The sequence below is a fragment of the Oreochromis aureus genome, linkage group 3, assembly GCF_013358895.1.
Source record: "Oreochromis aureus strain Israel breed Guangdong linkage group 3, ZZ_aureus, whole genome shotgun sequence".
Taxonomy (NCBI): domain Eukaryota; kingdom Metazoa; phylum Chordata; class Actinopteri; order Cichliformes; family Cichlidae; genus Oreochromis; species Oreochromis aureus.
In genome coordinates this window covers 12961888-12974871 of record NC_052944.1, presented here as the reverse complement: position 1 = coordinate 12974871, position 12984 = coordinate 12961888, and the positions used below count along the sequence as shown (strand labels likewise).

Genomic DNA, 12984 nt, shown 5'->3' with positions numbered 1-12984 from the left:
GTGTAGGATAAACAGAGGAAGTAATTATCGAACTTTGCTTGGAAGTATTGAAATTTACCCTCAACCAGTTGCAACTGATTTCACAGCAAAGCATATTATTTATAAGACAACTGCATTTAAATTGTTTATAAATTGCGGCACAGCTCAAACACATTTGAGAGGTGCACCTGTCAGAAAAGCAGCAATGGCCCTCATTATTCAAACTTTAATAAATGTAGGTGACAAGAACAGGGAAATGATTTAGAGACCCCATGAATGTTCGACATTCTAACACTGTCTTTGCCCTCGCACGCCTGGCTTTATTTTTCAGCTAAAGAGCTTTAACTCGATTGAGGTATTTCATTTATAATGCTAAATATCACAAAACTGTAGCTTTGCAATTTGGAGTCTGTGACACTGATCTGAGACATTTCTGTAAACTACAAAACCACATAAAAGGACATATCTTACTTATGCATGTATATACAAGGTTCAGGTTCCTCTAAAAGCTACAAAACCAGAGAAACCTACAAAGACTGTGAACTTACACCTTGACTGTAAAGCTTGTATCACAACCACCAAAGCACATAGAGCTATGAATTATGGGAGTTATCAGCATGAAACAGGTAAGTGAAATTACATCATGTTGCTTATGACTGGATCACACCCTTAACGACACGCTCCCATATAAAAATCAAGGACTTATAAGGAATTTATAAAGTGAAGTTAACAGTGGTTATGACTTTGTAGTTCCATATGGAGTAAAGAAAGGGTGACGATGGTGGTAGTGGGTGGGGTTCAACCCTGTGTGACACCAGGTGTGTACCCAATACTACCTGGCTGGCGTTCAAACCCACCCCCACCCACCTAGCTACTGGGCCACAAATCCCCGGAGAGATCCACAACATGAACACTCAGATAATAAACACACAAAAAACATGCTACCTCATCACGCAACCACAAGACAACAAAGATATCAACACTTGGTGAACGATGGCGTGCTGCCAAAAGAGGCTCAAAGAGACAACGCGCGAAAAGAATGGAAGGAAAAAAAACAGGGAAGGATAATTTCCCAAAGAACAACTCAGGCAGATGCATGTACTCAGAAAACATACACGATAAAATAAACAGGAAAAAAACATGTAAACTTTCACAGATTCAAGTGAACACCCACATACACGAACACATGCACACACACTGCTTCATGTATAGGATTTCGACGGCTCTAACAAACAACAAGCTGCATGAAATATTCAGTAAAATTTCCAACATGTGCTCCTTCCCCTTCTGCACATGTACAAGTGCAAAAAAAAACTGCTGGGAGAGAGCGATGAGGAGGCGAGGAGGAGGAGGAGGAGGGGGGAAAGGAGTCAATGAGGGCAAAGGCAGAGCTAGCAGCAGGAGAGAGAGAGTGAGTGAGCGAGAAACTGACTGTGAGAGAGAGAGCGAGAGAACACCCAGCTGACTCTGTTACAAGCTACTCCCCTTAGCAACAGCCCTAGCTCAGCCTGTATCCCATTGGCCGGCTCACAATCCCATGTATGGCACCTAAGCCAATTGCAGGCTTCCTTACAACTCTGCATTTTGGATTTCATCTTCACCATGGCAACACAACCCTGGCCTTAGCGCTGTATGTGGCTTGTAAGTTTGTACACAATGTACATACCGTAAAAAGTTGACTCGGGCAAAACAATAAGTCTGAAAGCATTAAGAATATAAACAAAAGGCACACAGCAGACAAGCTAACTCAGCACCATCTCCACATCTGTAAAATTTATGTGCCCAGCTGTTAGAAACACAGAGGCACACTGAGTCTGAACAGGGCGACATCCTACACAGACCACTCCATAAATTCACACGGAGAAGAAACACCATACTAACCTCTCCACTCTTTCTTCTGTATGCTCAAATGAAACTAAACTATCCTCACAGTTTTCTTTCTTTCACAGGGACAGTGCATGTTAACAGTTAGCAAAAATGCTAATTTACACACATGGCCCCTGAGCAGACCACAAAATTCTATAAAATATAGAAAAAATAATACACATACACACAAAGTGCAAGAGTTAAAGCTCATTTCGCACATATATATCATTACTATGATTCATCAGGGATGCTCACGATACAAAGAATGTATCATGAGTGGGTGTGGGTTTTAAAAAGAGTGGTCCTGAGCCCTGTACATAGTGGAAGTGATGCACTTTCAGGCTGCCAGCTGGTCGCTAGGAGACATTCTGGTTGCCTAGGTGAGCCTCTAGTGTATTTACTACCAGGTCATGTGTCAATCAACGATATTCTACACTCACTGTAGTTTCACTGGTAGTCTCTTCAGTCTGAAAGGTTATCACAGGTCTCACTCACTTCACATTGCCAGCAGTTATTTCACCCCTAGCTGCTCGAAGTTGCCAAATGTGACCGTGGCTCAGGGGATTGGGAAGCTCATTCGTAACCGGAAGGTCGCCGGTTCAATCCCCCTGCTGTCTCTGTCCTGGTCGTTGTGTCCTTGGACAAGACACTTTACCCTACCGCCTACTGGTGTTGGCCAGAGGGGCCGATGGCGCGATATGGTGGCCTCGCTTCTGTCTGTCTGCCCCAGGGCAGCTGTGGCTACAACTGTAGCTTGCCTCCACCAGTGTGTGATTGTGAGAGTGAATGAACAGTGGAATTGTAAAGCGCTATATAAATGGAATCCATTATTATTAAATATCATTCGCTTTCTGTGGTCTCTGGTCGCCATTTGTTTAAGATGTTTTACAAGGACTTGGTTGGTCTAACCGTCACAAAAAGAAGGTCCTGGGTTTGACTCCATTGTCTGGCCCGGGCCTTTCTGTTATTGGGGTTAGGTTAAATAGTGATTCTAAATTGCCCACAGTTGTAAATGTAAGGGTGGATGGTTGTCTGGCTCTCTGTTAGCCCTGTGACAGAATGGCAACCTTACCTGGGTGTACCCCACCTGTCGCCCCCATGGCAGTGTCAGTTCCCTATCTAAACCCGATTCCATGTGCAAAACCACAAAACTTTTTGGGCCCAAAGAAGTCATTAATCTTGTCTGTGACTTTGGACTTCTAGAAGAAATTCTCCAATGAATTCACTGAATGAATTCAAAGTATCCCATCTTTTGCTACATAATGCCACAGAAGGTTCATTTCTCATAGCTGTCTAAATGTAGGCTGGTTCTCAGAAGATATATCAACCAGCTCTGCACCGGAGCACCAACGCCTTATTTTAAAGAAGGTATACATCACATGGAACAAGAAGGGAGCTCAGAGTGCCTCCACAACCAATGCCAACACCAAGCCAAATCTCGTAATTTTAAGAAAGAATGTAATGGGCTCTTCCTCTGCACAGATTTTACATTATCTTGACTCAGCAATCAATCAACACTGAAAACACATCTCTGCCAAGGTTCTCCCTTTAAAAAAGAAAGGGAAAAAGTTCACTAGGTTTCAAAACACAAGGATAATACCAAGAAAACTCGAAAAAATAATAATGGAAAGTCCATCTTTTTTTCCGTTTTTGTACAGGACCACTCTTCCTTCCAAACAACATAGACACAAATAAATAAATACAGTAAATATTTGATTACTTGTTTTAATAAAATGTGTGACCACCTCAAGTCACTGATAATGTTTTTACTGTTTGTGTATATAATCTTCCTTACACATCAACAGTATGGCATCCAGTCCTGATAAGCTTGATGGAAACTATTGCGCTATGTAGTAGGTGGGCGTCCGGGCTTTGTCGCTCTCTGTGACCCATAAAAGGCCAAAAACTGTTCCAGTGATTTCTGTGTCAGTGGAGGAAACCAGCTCTGTGGGTTGAGCCCTCAGCATCACACATGCACGCAGGCAGAAGCAGACAAGGTAAGTGGCTAGGTCCCCTTTGTTCTCTTGGTGAGGCGAGTGTGAGTGAGGGTGTGAGAGAGGGAGGGAGGGAATCAAAGATATAAAAAGAGGAGGAGAGAGATTGAGAGTGGGGGGGGGCAAAAGACAAAGAGCCAAGTAGTGAGAAAGGTAGAGAGACAGAGTATGAGACAGGCCGGCTCCTGAAGAATAAGAGGGAGGAGAGACGATGAATAGCAGCTCCTCTACAGACAGACACATGATGAATGGGTCTGCTGCCTAAAAAGCCAGAGCACAGAGGACAACAAGGAAAGTGTGTCTGCTCATCCCACAGTGTGTGTGCATGTGTGTATTCGAGAGCATGTGTGTGTGTGAGGACAGAAGTGATCCATCTGGGCCTTTGTTGCAGTGACCACACTGGAGAGGAGGTTGATACCCAGTCCCTTCCCCTTCCACAAGCCAAAACTCGCCCATCAGCGCCAAAAAACAGCACTCAGGGTCAGTTGTCAAACCTAACAGCAGGTAATTAAAAGTAATAGCACAGCTTCCTCTTGGGTTTGACGCCAGGCAATGTATGTATCCCACCAACAGCAATTAGTCAGCCAATTACCCGGGGGCATAATTATTACTACTGTCCATAGGAAGGCTTCGGGGGAGGCAATAATGGCATCTTACGGTAACGAGTGTTTATCTAAGTGATCAGTGATTAGCGTGATCATGGGGAAAGGTCAGGACCTCACATGAAAGGCTGGCTCCCTAACTGACATTCCTGCTTAGCTGCGGTTAATTGGTACGACAGTAGCAAAGTGCTGTTTTCCATAAACAGTTCAGTTAAGTACGTATTAGGATGCCATTGTGGAGGCTGCAGTGAATTTAAAGATCCAATGCAGAACACTTTCCTGAAGACTAAAGGCATGTTTTTATGTTTCAGTCAGTCACTAAAACAATGGTAAATGGAGCTTTTCTGTTATGTGTCTCATGCTGATGTTTCGAATATTACACATCGCTGATAGAGCCATATTTGCACTACAGTAAGTGCCACATTTATGATGCTGCATTAGCTGGGAACTGGGTGTATATTATTTTGGCGGATTTAATTAAATCTAGCGAAGGGGGCTCCTTAGCTGCGCTCATCGCTGCGCTCTGAGAGGAATGCTTGGCGGCAGAAGCTCCGCTAATCGAGTTAGCTGCGATAACAGGGGTGGCAACCAGCTTTCCAGGAACATGGTCTCCTCTGAGCGTGCACTCTGAGCAAGTGGGTTTCACATATGCATCTGCACACAGATAAGCACGCACAAACGCACCCAGTGTGACCCACCTTTCTGTTTCCTGCGTTTTAAAAATGCATGTGCAGTGCTGTGGGTCTTTGGATGCTAAATGTATAATGCATGCGCACGCGCTGAGACAAACCTATTAATACATTCATCTCGACATTCACGGGCTGCCATCGCTCACTTGCTCTGTACACGCAAGTCTAACAGGTTTCACTTTCACACGAGTTTATGTGTTCCTCTTTCTGCCGATGTTTAAATGACTTGCCAAAGCGAGCAGCTCTGGCGAGTCATTTTGGTAGGTCAGTAGGTGAATGACGCCTTTGGTGTCTGGCCATCTTGTCTGGTTAACATAAATAGACAAACACGCCCTCTAAGCTGCATAATGACCTATTTCCAGTATCTAAGTTTGGCGACCTGTGTCTTTTTCTGTTCTGTTTATGTTTGTGAGGGTGACACATGATTTTAAACACAGCTCTTAAAAGCTTAGGCAAGTCAACTATGACTTCAATTACTCATGAGTACTTCTACAACCAATCAAAAAAAAAAAAGTCTACAATAAGATAAAAGTTCTGCAGAAACATCCTTTTTTTAAAGGGTGGTTAAGTGAGCAGTTATTTTAATAATATAATTAACAATAATTAATATAATAATAATTAATATACTAATATAAACAACAAACATTTAACATGAAAACCCAAATTTTAAAAGCATCTAGTTTATTTACATTTTGTATGACCTTGTTAAAAAAAGTGTAAACTTGCACGGACGTCTAATGACAAAGTTTCTCGTTCATAAATATGTACGGACACACATACAAGCACTTCGAAAGATTTTCAAGAATACTGACTCACTTAAAATCTAGCATTGTTTTTGTTTACGGCAGATAATTAAAAGCTGTGTATGCGCTACACTGTCTGTAGTCTGATTTTACAGTATGCTGGATTCTCATACTGTCTGTGTTAGAACTGCTACATATCGCCCCCTGTTGACTTGGACATAATATATACGCACTGATCTGCTACAACACTGAAACCGGTTAAAAGTGAAGCGACCAACATCGATCATCACGTTGCAGTGTAATGCTCTCCCAGGAAACCTTTGCAATCATTTGGGTTTCAGTTGGACCTGATCCACTCGCTTAAACGTTGGAGACCAACTGAAATTACCAAAAGCAGTGGCCTCTCCAAACAAGAGGATGTGCCAGCCAAATAGCAAAAACTGCTCAGAAACAACTTGAGGAACAAGGAGGCCAGTGCATGGACCTGAACACAAAAACAATCTGGATCCCCATCCAATCAAGCATCCGTGGAATGCACTGGAACGAAGCGTATCCACAGACTCCCGCTCCGCAACCCACAGGATCTGAAGAGATCCGCTCTCAATCTGCAGGTGCCAGATACCACAGGACAACCCCAGAGGTCCTGTGTCCATCCCACAGTGACCGATGTATATTATTGTAACTCCAACCAAACTAGCAAAAATTACTAGAACCTGTAAAGCTCTAACCACAGAGGATATTTCAGCTGTGTGTTTCGACTGACCACATACACTTACATTTTAAGTCAATCCAGTTATCTGTACTAGTGACATGAGAGCCAGAGTTTTTCTTGTACTCTCCATCTATAAACATAGGCTACTTTCCTCCGTTTCACTCATTTAACTACAGCGATTGTGTTTACAGCTGTGCAAGAACTCAATAAAGTGCCTAAATGGAAAAGGAGAGAGAGAACTGAAGGTATATCTATTCAGGCCACGCCTTCTAGACAGAGTATTTTGTTTTTTTTATGTCTTTTTGTCACATATCACATTATAATATAGAAAGAGACCAAAGACACTGAAAATTTCTGCAGGGTAAAGGTGGACGCACCACCTTTCTCAGTGTAAATCCAAAGGTCAAGACAGAACATGTATAAATAAACGACTTCATGCTCCAGCTTCACATCTCATCTATAGGATCCCTCTCCATCCTAGCTCCTGTCGCTCCATCTCTCCTCCTCTACACACTCTCTCTCTCCCTTTGCTGGCCTCTCGCACACAAAGGCAGGGGGAGAGAGGTGGAGGATGGAGGGAGGGGAAGGGAAGGGAAGAGAAGGCACAAAGGACTGGGAGCTGTGGGCTTGCCCTGGGGAAAGGGAGGGTGAGGGGGGGTATATGTGGGGTAACAGGGGGTCAAAGGGGGGCCACAGAGGGGTGGGGTGGGGGGTAGATAGAGGAGCTGGGGGTGGGGAGAAACCTGAGAGGCAGAAAGCCAAAACAGGAGCTGGGTGAGAAAGATGGGGAGGCGACGATGGGAAGGGAGGGTCTGAGGGTGAGAGAGCACAACACAAGAAAGCTTATAGCTGCAGTGATTTTTCCCCCCACTTTGAAGGGGGTTGGCAGTGGATTTGTTCGAGAAAGGGATTTGGTTTGGGAGAGTCAGAAGAAGCTAGGATTTGATGAGATTTACACTTTTTCTTCAACAGGAATGCACATCCACCATCTACTAAAGCTCGTGTAAGCGTTTTAGCCACATCTCTTTGGGCTTTTTTAGGCAGAGACCGTTCCCATATTCTGCCCTGAGTCTTTTAAGGCAGCAACAAAAGCTACAGCCAAGTTTTTTCTCAAGTCCTCCCAAAGACAAACAGACAAATGCGTTCTTTTTTTCCCGCTAGACAACATAACCAATGATCAGATGCTAAAAATCCAATTTAAGTTGTCACGTAGCGTGTGGTTCAGCTATCAAGGTTTATTATAGTGGGAGACAAGCCAAGTTCAAGATGTCCAACAGAGAGTGATATAAAAAACGTCATATTCAGCATCAACATGAGTGCAGGTGTTTATTGATCATGTACACTTTTAAAGGCGACTGTCTGCCAGTGAACTTTGTGTAACTACAGTCATTATGATTTCGCCAATAACAACAAATTGCACTTCATAAAAGGATCCGACAAGTATGCTCTAGAGCACAGATAAGCAATTGATTTTCCCAAGGAGGCAAACTGGGACTGTTGTAGCACCGATATACTGAAATCACTTTAGCTTAGTGGTGCAGCTCAATTCACATGAAGACATGTGAAATCGGGACTTGTGATGTGGTGCTGTATAAATAAAACTGAATTGAATTCTGCCTACTATTAATTTCATGTCTTTATAAGCTTATCTGCATGGTCCTACAAAATAGTCCCAGTTTTTTATTTGTTGCCACTTGGGAAAATTAATTGGAAACCTCTGACAAACCAAGCTAACTTCAAAAAACTGAAATGAAATAAGCGAGTAGATGATACTTGTCTTGTCCGTGCAGTGTTCTTCTATCAAACATTTCTCTTTCAGAAGTCTTCAACTTTGAACTCCCACCAAGGGAACAAATAAAGCACATGCAAAGTTACGATATTAAAAATAAATCAGTATTGTTATTTATGCTATGACACCGTCTCTCCCTTAGTTACAATATTAGATTTAACATCCCTCATTTGCATTTTGTCAAACGTCCTGCAGTACCCCAAGAGAGCCCCTGTGTAGTTATTGGTCTCTTAGGCTGCAATCACACGGACCTAGAGAGCAGTCAGTGACCATCTGGCAAACACTGGTCATGAGGATAAAATGTGTGTTTCCCAAGCGGATGGAGAGTGGATGCTGGAGGTAATGGCAATTGTTGTGAAAACAACCACTAAAGCTCCAGTCATGCAGGCCTAGAGACTGGTCAGTGACTCCCTACTAGCCAACTGGTAGTAAATCTCAAAAAGGTGCAAAACAAACCAGAAAGGGAGACACTCTACCTGTAAAATCAAAGCTGTGCCTCACCAGTGCAACTTCAAAACGTGCAAACATTCTCCTTTTTCTGTTTGTGTCGCACTTTTCACAGTTTTTCTACCATTTGTAGAGTAGTTGGCAAGTGTTTGTAGTTGTGCTTTCCCTGCAAATTATGGGCATCTTTGGAAATCTGCTAGCAATGAAAGCAATCAAGAGGTTTTTGGGGCAGTACTCAATTTTACCTGCCAAAACCACTCTGGGAATACTCATTTTTACTTAGTAACCAGGGGTCGCCAACTGGTCACTGACCAGTCTCAAGGCCTTTATAAATGAGGCCTCAGATGTGTGTTTTGGAGGTCAATTATGATTTATAACAACAAATTACAGATCCTAATTTGTTTTGAAAGTAAGAAAGACCAGTGAAAATTTCAGGCTTTTATCTTAAATAGTTTTCTGAAATATTCATGTTCAAACATCGCCTCAGATTTGTGTGAAAAAAAGGCCTGAAAGTGAAATTTTATATTGAGTAGTAAATATGGATGCTAAATTCTATAGCACTCATAAGTATGTTTTAACTGTGAAATTTGTGCATAACTCAGAGACGGTCGAACAGAAAACTTAAAATTAGCAAAGAATCTGAGCTGGAGTGGCCCAGGGCGGACTTTCCCCAGTTCTAAAACATGAATTTTAAGGCCTTTTGCTATTGTCAAGATTTAAAATCGAAAGTAACTGTATAATGTCTTGCATTTTTATTAATATTACACTGGTCAGTTGCAGAAAAAGTAAAGTTGAAGGTAATCAAACCACACATATGAACAAAAAAGTTACGTGACAGCCACACTGTCTAATAATCACACACCTAGTCACTTTCCTCAGCAGCTCTCCTCATTTGTAGCTTTGTTTGTGGGCGGCTGTTGTATTGCATTAAAAAGCTATGTCAGCACCTACCCCGCGTAATTCTTTTTAAAAACTAGTGCAACCCTCTCCATATTGCCTCCATTTGCTTAAATTACCACAATCTCACACTAATCTTGCACCATCTAACCACCCCTAACTGCCTAAAAGAAAAAACACTGCGGAGGATCAGACGCAGGTGCACACATTAACACAAACACCAACAGACGTTCAAGTATTTAAGTAGCTGGCCTATTAAACGTGTAGTAACACAGACACACAAATATGAAGCCTACCACCGGAGAACTGTGACGGTTGCGAAATGCAGGCCAAAACAACAAGGCCAGCAGTGAAGGAGAGGCATCTTTTGGCTCTCTCATTCTCTACACACTCAAACACGAATAACAACACAGCCTAAAAAAAGAGTTCACACACACACACAAACCCAGTGCCCTCTTTTCACATGAGCGTTATATAACCCGACAGGCAGAGGAACACTTGGTTTCATCACGTCTTTATCTTGGCTTTATCTCATCTTCCACTGTGAGATTTCTCTTCGTTCCATCTTTTTCACCCTTTAGTCTCTTGTAGTAAAAAAAAGAAATATAATTTTTCCCCCTCTCTGCCAGCTGTTATTTAAAAGCCTTAAAATGCCTTTGATCTTGTAAACGTGTGTGTGTGTAATGTGCTTTATGCAGCTGCAAAACGCCCTCACAGACCTCCAGGAAGTGGATGATGTCAGCTCCACCTCTACTGTTCTTCCCTACGCCACTCCTCCCTCAATGACACTGCTGATGATGACAGGAGGAGGAGGAGGAGGAGGATGAGAACAACGACGATGAAGAGGAGTCTCTCCCCCTCCCCTTTACTTCCTGTCCTCCTCCTCCTCACCCACTGCTTCCTGCTGTCCTACCCCCGGGCATCCTGACTCAGCTCTCACCACCTCTCTTCCTCCCTTCCTCTATATCCTGTCTCACAGTCTGCTCTCCCTTGAACCAGAAGCATCATTTCTTTTTAGTTTCATCCCAATTGAAGTTAAATTCAACAGTGTCAGCATGTTTAATTTAACATGTCTGTGCTGGGGCACTCATATGTGGATTGCACATGTTTGCTTGTATTTAAAAGAAAGAAGCGGAGGAGTGCGATGGTGATGAAAAGATGCCAAATCCTAGCGTCTGTGTCCACAGACAGCATTTTCTTTTTGTGCCATTGACCTTAAATTCAGACCGCTTATTGTTGCTAGGTTACAAAAGCCTTCTTCGTCAGAGTATTTTCAATTATTTACAGCGGTGATATTCCAAAAGGACAGCAAACGCATATCAAAGGCCAACCGCCTCTTTTTCATTTTGATTGGTTGGTGAGAGAAAAGTGAAACTGATGAATACATTAAAGGCCTGTGGACACGAGCCTTTGATAGGCCTACCCTAAACCCAGTATCAAATAGTCACCAACTGAAACGTCTGTTATTCACCTCACTTTATAAGCAGTTTTGTTTGTTTTTTCTAATGTGGACATATCTGAGCCGTCATTCCTGTTAAAATTACATTTGTGGCTTATTCCACTCCATCAGCGTCTGCAGGGCTGTGCTTTTATGGTGCTCTCTCTCTGCGGGGTTGCAGCCGAACATGTGCCACTCATCTACCAGGTCTTAAACTAGATCCCTGTCCAAATAAACCATCTGGCAAAACTGGTCCCAGGTGCTCCATGTGGAATTGTTTCACTTACAATCGGCCAAAAAGTGGAGAGGGTGCTGCCAAGCTCTATAAGTGAAGCGTGGTGACATCATCATAGCGTTAGATTTATTATTACTGTTGGAGGTGGCTCTCTTGGAATCAAACCAACACTAAGAGGGGGGGAATTCACACAAAAGGCTGTCAGTCACGCTCAAACTGGGCCTGGGCCACAGTACACTTTCAGCCTTACTCCACATACAGCACCCAGCCTGTTCCTCTGGTGCTTGTATAACAGTCAAACAACTGGGCGTGAAAAAAGACGCATAAACTCGAAGGACGTAAAGAAAGAATGTTATAATAAAATAATCAGAAAGACATATGATCTGATTAAAAGGCTGTCATGCACTCACGCTCGATCTGATATCATCCTGTCAGTGTTGTTCCTGGATCAACAAAACTAATGTTGGTTCAACATTGCAAGTGCCCAATCACAGTGCAGTGCTGTCACACTTTTGCAACGTGGAAACACTGTGACACCGCACCGCAAACCGTAAACATAACCCCGTAACCGTAACCCTCACCCCCATCACATCCTAACCCCCGACCCTAAACACTCCCTGTTTGGGGTTTTTTGCCTGAGTGGACATCAGCAGGTTTTTATCCCCCCAAAAAACTATGACATCATAACAATGTGATTGGTCCTGGACAAGCCTTATTATGTTGATAGAGGAACAACACCAAGACGAGCGTATCAGATAGACCTGCACTCACTATGGATGGAATTTCATAAGATAGTACAACTGCATCTGATACACAGTCATCCTCAGGAAGGTGACCAAACGTACCAAACACAATACAGCAAATAAAAAGACGAATGCAAGGCTTTCACCTGTTTTACAGCTGCAGGGTGCCGGTGCCAAAACTCTAACTCCAGTACTACACCACATAACTGCTGGGACCAAAATTCAAACCACCGATGTTATTATCTATGCAAGGGGCAAGAGTGCAAGAGTCCCAGAGTCTGGCAGCCATGATTATCTTGGAACTGAAAAAACTTCTGCTGGAGAAGCTAAACCTGTTAAAATAAAGCAGTAAAACAGAGCTGGCTCTACATCAGCACCACAATATTCATCACTTTTGCACATGTCACACATTTCCAACTAAGTACACGTGAATCTGCACAGGTACACAGCAGCACAATCACCCCGACTATCAAGCCCTAACTGACGACACTGAAACCAAAAACTACTAAAAAAACATCTTCTGATCGTCTAGATGTTATATTTGACTGCTTCTCTGGTTCTGCACATGTGGTGTCAGCTACCTGTTGCAAACCACAATCTGCTTAATTCACACAGGTTGATCCATTCATGGTTTGCTTCTTATACAGCAGTAATCTCTGCATTTCCTTGGTTAGTACTATCTGAAGTTTGACTGTAACTTCTTGACACCACTCTGGGTTTGATGCTGCGATGCTGTTTCTTATTTGAACTACAAACCTTCCTGTCTCGCTTCCTTCTCTGAGGCTCTTGCAGCTATACTTTGCTCAGCATGTACGTGCATGTGCGTGTGCAAGAATAACGGCCTTAAGCG

General features: G+C 42.9%; 1 protein-coding gene across 1 annotated transcript in view; it reads right to left on the bottom strand.

Moving 5' to 3' along the window:
• The window catches only part of kdm6ba (lysine (K)-specific demethylase 6B, a), a 107165-nt gene that overhangs the window by 88637 nt on the left and 5544 nt on the right, over nt 1-12984 (bottom strand). The gene's annotated exons all lie outside the window — the stretch shown is intronic.